Below are 7,220 nucleotides of genomic sequence, written 5' to 3' on the forward strand. Positions count from 1 at the left end.
TTCAAACAACATCAGGTACCATGGTTCAGGAAATTAAGTTCTCTGAATCACACACTGGAATGAAGCTAGGCTAAGTCATGCCATTCTTTGAATTGGCAATTTGTAAAAATCATGTATTTTCTCCTCTTTACTGTCCCCCCAGACCTTTGCGTTGCCTATGATTGGATACTGATTCCTGATCAGCAAGAAGCCTACACAGTATCTCCAGTGCAGAAGATGTCTGTTAGACAAGACCCCACGTACACCCTCCAGATGCCACATTTGGCCCCTCTGCCACTTAGAACTAAAGCTCGGGGCACCAGTCTTTGACTTTCAGATGTGTAGCCAACAGCCATGACCCAGGTACCGCCCTCCATGGGTTGCTGTGTCTCACCTGCATTTGCCTTAGCAATATCTTGCCCATCCCTGTTCATTCCCCGTTTCCACCCCTTGTCCTGAGTCTCTGTTGCTGTGAACCCAGAATAGTTGGAGGCTCAAATGTAGAAATGGCTTCCATAGTTCCCTTGACCCCCAGGATTGTTGAGCTGATGCAGCAAGAGTTTATTTCACTTGACTCCAATTTGACTGTCCTGAGTCTCTTCCTAATATTGCCAAGAGGTTTCCTAACAGAGACATAACCTGGCGATTCAGGCAATTATTCACATATTCCCCCACATCATTAGTTTTATGGAACACTGCCAGGGGGCATATTTTTCTTTCTTAGGACTCCTGAGAATAAAGGAAATAGAACTCTTACTATGAAGTCATATTAAGGAGTTTATTTCTCAGAAAATACCCTGTAGCACTTTTATAAAACCTTATACAGATAGACTACATTTAGGAAAAGAGTGATTTTTTTAACCTCAACTGCTCTCATGGGCATCATTGTCCAGGCCTCCTGCCTTCCAAAATGTGGCTTTAAAAAAATCCTGTATTTATCTACTGACTATAAAGCGATGCCTGTAGTTATTATAATGCAGACATGTTTCATGTCAGATCCTGTTGAGTTTGACTGGAGTCACTGTTACTTATTCATCCAAACATTTTAGGGAGAAGAGTAATACAATTAATTATATTGGGATGAAAGTCATAAATCAAACCTACCCAGGCCCAGGAGAGACGTTGTCGCCCCAGACAGGGACCCTTAAACTTGTCCCCTTGTTTGAAATCTCCCCCAGCATCTCCCCCCATGTCCTCCTGGGGGTCTGACTGAAGGAGTGAAAACAACAAGAATTCACCCAGATTGGTCAAGATATCAGCACTGCAACCCAAAATAATGCCTGTTTCGACGGACCTGCAGAACAGAGGGCGAGAGCCATGTATCATCTAGCACTTGCCATAATATGCTACATAACAAGCCACTCTAAAACTGGTAGAGCACAGTCATTTATCATCGCTCATCTATCTGCAGACAAGCTGATCTAGACTGGGCTTGAATCCATGCTTCAGGTTGGCTGACCTGCTTCTCCAAGGACAAGGAGGCCGACTGGGGCCTGCTCTCCTCATGGCAATGGCTGGAGCAGAGCAGAAGCATTTGAGAGGAAACACCTGAGTCTCCCAGCATCAAGGCTTGAATCTGGCACTTTGTCACTTCTACCCATGTTCCTTCAGCCAAAACAAATCCCATGGGCAAGTCCAGCCTCAGTGGGGCAGAAAAATATGAGCATCTTTTGTCTTTAGTGGATAGTAAGCCAAGGTACACACAGAGGACATAGATGCAGGAAGGGGTAGAGAACTGGAGCCACTGGTGCCATCCAGTCCAGGGAACATTAAGCTTTCCCTCTCCCTAGGTCTTTGGTGCTGGGCTGGCTGAGTTTCATCAAACAGATACAGGCTGAGAAGGTCAAGAGAGCAGAGGTCCTTTTGTCCTGCTCTGGGCAGGTAGCTGTCCCATGGACTGACCTCACAGAGGATATAGAGAAGTAAGCTCTGATTGAGAGTATGCATGTCCAAAAGGAGAGAGAATAGAGGGAAGAATGGACAGAAACAGCCCTGTCCTGGGAAACATGGCACAATGGATAAACGTCTTTGTATTCATTAATCTGATCAGTCATTCCTCTTCTGTAGGAGGGGCCCACGAGAGCATGGAGAGAGGAATTCCACCAGTGTCACAGGTGAGGACTGGCCATCCCACTCCTTTGCTCCTCCTCTAGTTCTCTTTGGATAAGTGCTGCTGTGGACTTGGTGTCCTCTGATTTGCCCGAATTGGTGATGGATCACTCCTCCCAGGAATTTCCTATCTAGTATTTAAAGCAATTGAAAGTCTTGGGACATACTGAGCATTTGGGATCAGAAGAGGCCAGGTGAAGGGAGGTATTTGGGGAAGGGAGTTTCAGGGCCAAATGCATCTCACCTCACAGATCATGGGGGCTGTTTCCTAGCTCAAGGCTGGATGAGATCCTGGTGTGCAGTATTGATCATGCAGATGGATTGATCACAGTCTGCAAAGCAATCTGAGGGATGGCTTGGGGTTACCAGGCCCCATAAATTCTTCATCAACCCTTCCTCTTCTTTCTTATTGTCATTCTCGCTTGAGTCTCATCTTCTCTAACCTTGAGTCTCATCTCTAACCTGGGCTCTCGCACCGACTCTTTTTTTTTTTTTTTTAATCTTTTATTTAATGAATATAAATTTCCAAAGTACGACTCATGTGTTACAATGGCTTCCCCCCCCATACCGTCCCTCCCACCCACAACCCTCCCCTTTCCCACTCCCTCTCCCCTTCCATTCACATCAAGATTCATTTTCGATTATCTTAATATACAGAAGATCAGCTTAGTATACCTTAAGTAAGTATTTCAACAGTTTGCTCCCACACAAAAACATAAAGTGAAAAATAATAGATGCTTTTTTTTAAATGATGATGAAATCAGATCAGACCTATTGTCATGTTTAATCCCAGTGAGAGTCAAGTTGGGAATTGATAATTTCTTTCTTTCTTTCTTTTTTTTTTTTTTTTACAGAAGATCAGTTTGGTGTACATTAAGTAAAGATTTCAGTCGTTTGCACCCCCATAGAAACACAAAGTGAAATATACTGTTTGAGTACTTGTTATAGCATTAAGCCTCAGTGTACAGCACGTTAAGGACAGAGATCCTACATGAGGAGTAAGTGCACAGTGACTCCTGTTGTTGACTTTACCAATTGACACTCCTGTTTATGGCATCAGTAATCTCCCTATGCACCAGTTATGAGTTTCCAAGGCTATGGAAGCCCCTTGAGTTCTCAGCCTCTTATCTTGTTTAGACACGGTCATAGTCAAAGTGGAGGTTCTCTCCTCCCTTCAGAGAAAGGCACCTCCCTCTTTGAAGACCTGTTCTTTCCACTGGGATCTCACTCACAGAGATCTTTTTGCCAGAGTGTCTTGGCTTTCCATGCCTGAAATACTCTCATGGGCTTTTCAGCCAGATCCGAGTGCCTTTAGGGCTGATTCTGAGGCCAGAGTGCTATTTAGGACATCCACCATTCTATGAGTCTGCTGAGTATCTCACTTCCCATGTTGGATCACTCTCCCCTTTATTTATTCTATCGGTTGGTGTTAGCAGATACTAGACTTGTTTATGTGCTCCCTTTGACTCTTAGTCCTTTCATTATGATCAATTGTGAACTGAAATTGATCACTTGGAGTAGTGAGATGGCATTGGCACATGCCACCTTGATGGGATTGAATTGGAATCCCCTGGTATGTTTCCAACTCTACCAATTGGGGCAAGTCAGCCCGAGCATGCCCCAAATTATACATCTCTTCCCTCTCTTATTCCCACTCTTATGTTTAACAGGGATCACATTTCAGTTAATTTTCAACACTTAAGAATAACTGTCGCACCGACTCTTTAGCTGTCTTCCTGATCCCAGTGTTTAACCCCTCTATAGAGCAACTGAGGTTTAAACCTTTTATTATTTACAAAATCAGAAAGTGTTTCAAAATACAGAGATGTTACAGAAACATCAGTGTATCTGTCATTCCAAATCAACAAATGCTTTCTGCCACATTCCATCCTATCTTGTCATCTTATCTTTATCTAACCATCTTTTAATTGAAGTGTGGCATAGATATGGAAGAGTGCACATAGCATAATTGTACAGCTGCTGGATTTTCACAAAGTGAACATAGTAATATGACCAGCACTACAAAGAGAACCAGAATATTCCCAACCTTCCCGTTGCCTCCTTCACATTATCCCTCACAGCTCCTCGCCCCACCAAAGCTAACGACTGTCCATGGGTTTGTCTGCCTAGATTAGAACTTCACGTAAATGCAGTCATACTGTGTGTATATTTTGCGTATTGTGTTTATTTTGGACCTTCTTTTTAAGAAAGACATTTTAAAAGATAAATGTGAAGACCCTTATATTCTGATTCTTCTAGTTCTTTCTTCTTGATCAAAGAACCCACAAGTCATCAATGTGATAACACATCTGGCTCATGTCTTATATTTATATGTCTTTGGATTTTTTTTAATTTAAAGAAACGGTTTTGCACTTTAAGACAGTTCTCCCACTTGCTTCTCTCACAGAATCAACTTGCTAAACCACACGGGGGATTATGTCACTGGTTTTCCTTTTTAAACACACACCCCCTCCCTTTCCAGACGGTTGGTTCCTGGCAGCAGAGGACGATGTTTTGAAGCTTCTTTGCACCCTGTGAGTCCAGCATTGCGCCTGGTGCTTTATAAAGATGTTAAAGGAATAAATGAGTCAAGGAGGAGATGAATAAAGATTCTTGCATCATGAAGAACTTGAACGCCCAAAACAAATACTCTTTCCTCTAACCGGTACTCTTTTGGGGGATGGTATATTTTTCGGTTGCTTTGTCAATGTCTGTCTTTAAACTCCCTGAAGTCGAAGAGTCCCCAGCAAACCCAGCATGGGAATTTGACTTTACAAAATGTTTCTTCTGAAAACGTGGCCATCTCAGAGCTGGCTATGATCTTGTGAATTGACTCCTGATCTGCTTTTCTGGAAGAGTGGGCAGAAACATTCACCCTAGGGTTTTCTTGCCTTAAACAGAGAATTATCACAGAGGCCTAAGGAAATTATACCAGGAAACTGACATCTCAACAAATTGGTGGAACACCCATCATTTACCCAGCTATTCAGCTCTGGGTTTCTGCAGAATTCTGTTGTTCTAGCAGGCTCCCTGGAGGTGAGATCATGACCAGATGGAGTTGGGTCACTACTGCCATGTGTGCTGGGTGAAGGAAAATTAGGCCCAACTGTCCAGCCTTTCTGGTGCTGATAGCACCAGGACCCTGAGGCCCTAACTGCCCTCAGGCTGTGGATTCCTCTGGTCCTCCCTCAATGCTCCAATGGAGTGAAATGGGAAAAATACACATTCTAGGTTTTTACTGGAATCCTGGTTATGTCATCTACTCTCTGGATGGAAAACCTCATAACCTCTGTGATCTGCAGTGTCCTTCACTGTGCTGTGGACAGACTATTACTGATTTCTTGAGAGAATTAAGCCATGAGCAATACAGAATAGGGAAATTACACTGACGGTGCTCCTCTCCCTGTGTGTGTAGGTACACAAAAACCATAAAGCAACGTGATAGATGACAGACATGCATATTATATGTGTTTTTGGTGACTAGAGTTCTTTGCAAACCTTTTTATCATACACTTTCCAATCTCATTAAGAACACATGCTTAACATTGCTTTTGATGGTTGCATAATATTCAAACATCTGTTTGTACTGTACGTATATCTAACCATTTCCACATTGTGGGCCATTTTGTTTATTTTCAGTTTTTCATCAAGGAGAGTTATGAGGTCATCCTAGCCTGACTTTTCTTTTCTTTGTAATCATTTATAAACAATGGAGTTTTCATTGTTTTTCCTTTGCTTTGTTTTGTTTTCTGCCTGGGATACATACACTTTTTTCCCCCTTAGTTTCAAATAGTGGATTTTTTTTATCAACTCTTCTTGATTTTGCACTTTGTTTTGCAATCTTAGACTTTTCTGCTGAAGAATGTTCTCCTGAGATGTAAGACGACTGGGTAGAGAGGCCCTGCAGTCACCTCCACCACAGAGAAGAACCGGGACAGTAAAGAAAGGACTGCATTCTGGGAGACGGACGGAGGGAAGATTTCAGTAAAGAAGTGACGAGAACTCTGACAGCACAGAGACTTTGAAAGCCTGAGAGAGGAGCAAGATGCCTCACAGCCATCCTGCTGGAAAAGGTAAACAGAGACCCCCAGGACCCCCACCCCCACTGCAGATCTGCAGCCCTAAAGGCAGGAGAATGTCTTTAAATTCAGTCTAGGAAGCTGGCTGGTGCCCGAGCAACTGCTTTGCTCTGAGAGAGGAACTCATATTGTGTCCATCTCTTCCCAGAGCCCCGGGTTTGTGCTACTGTGATGCAGCTGCTGTTAAACTCCATTCTATCTGAGGTGACAGCAAGCAACCTGTCACTCCCAGTAGCCTCTCGGAGCCAGAGCCAGAGCCAGGGTGATTCACAAGGCAGAAAGCTGGCCCCTCTGCCTCTTACAGCTGTGGTACTGCTGGGCACAGGGCCCAGAGCCATGCTTGCTCACCTACCCTGTGCAACCCAGGGAAGACCCTTCTGCTTCCTGGGACTCAGTGTCAGAAGCAATTGATTCCCAGGCCTGGAGGACTAGACTTGAGGAATCTTCTGCATTTCTTGGCTCAGGGTGGTGGGTGGCCAGGGTACAAGCCCCAGAATCACACTTACATGCCTCTGCTCCATGCCTCTACCTGCTAGTGCATAATCCCATACGTTAGAGTTGAACAATACTATAGAGCAAATGGACCTATCAGACATTTACAGAACATTTTATCCAACAGTTACAGAAAATACATTTTTCTCATCAGCACTTGGAACATTTTCTAGCATAAACCATATATGAGGTCACAAATCAAGTATAGGTAAATTTAAAAAATTGATATCAGACTAAGTATCTTAGAACACAAAGGAATAAAAGTAAAAATCAACAAGAAGAATACAAAATTTACAAATACATGAAAATTGAGCAGTTTGCCTCCTGAATAATCAATGGATCTTTGAAGAAATTAAAAAGGAAATAAAATTTTTTGAAACAAATGAAAATGAAAATAAAAAATACTGAAATTTGCAGAATACAGAAAAAGTAGTATTAAGAGGAAAGTTTATAATAGTAAGTGAGTACATCAAAAAAAGAAAGATTTCAAATAAAGAATCAAATGATACATCTCAAGGACTAGAAAAACCCAAACCCAAAATTAGCACAAGGCAAGAAACA

At 42.8% G+C, this 7,220-nt stretch overlaps 1 long non-coding RNA gene across 1 annotated transcript; it reads left to right on the top strand.

Moving 5' to 3' along the window:
• The first annotated feature begins 215 nt into the window (after nt 1-215).
• Nucleotides 216-4,700, top strand: LOC108176599 (uncharacterized). Its single transcript, XR_001793240.3, has 3 exons — nt 216-342; nt 2,047-2,093; nt 4,571-4,700. It is a non-coding gene; the product is annotated as an uncharacterized lncRNA (long non-coding RNA).
• The last annotated feature ends 2,520 nt before the right edge of the window (nt 4,701-7,220 follow it).

Source organism: Oryctolagus cuniculus, chromosome 11, assembly GCF_964237555.1.
Source record: "Oryctolagus cuniculus chromosome 11, mOryCun1.1, whole genome shotgun sequence".
NCBI lineage: Eukaryota > Metazoa > Chordata > Mammalia > Lagomorpha > Leporidae > Oryctolagus > Oryctolagus cuniculus.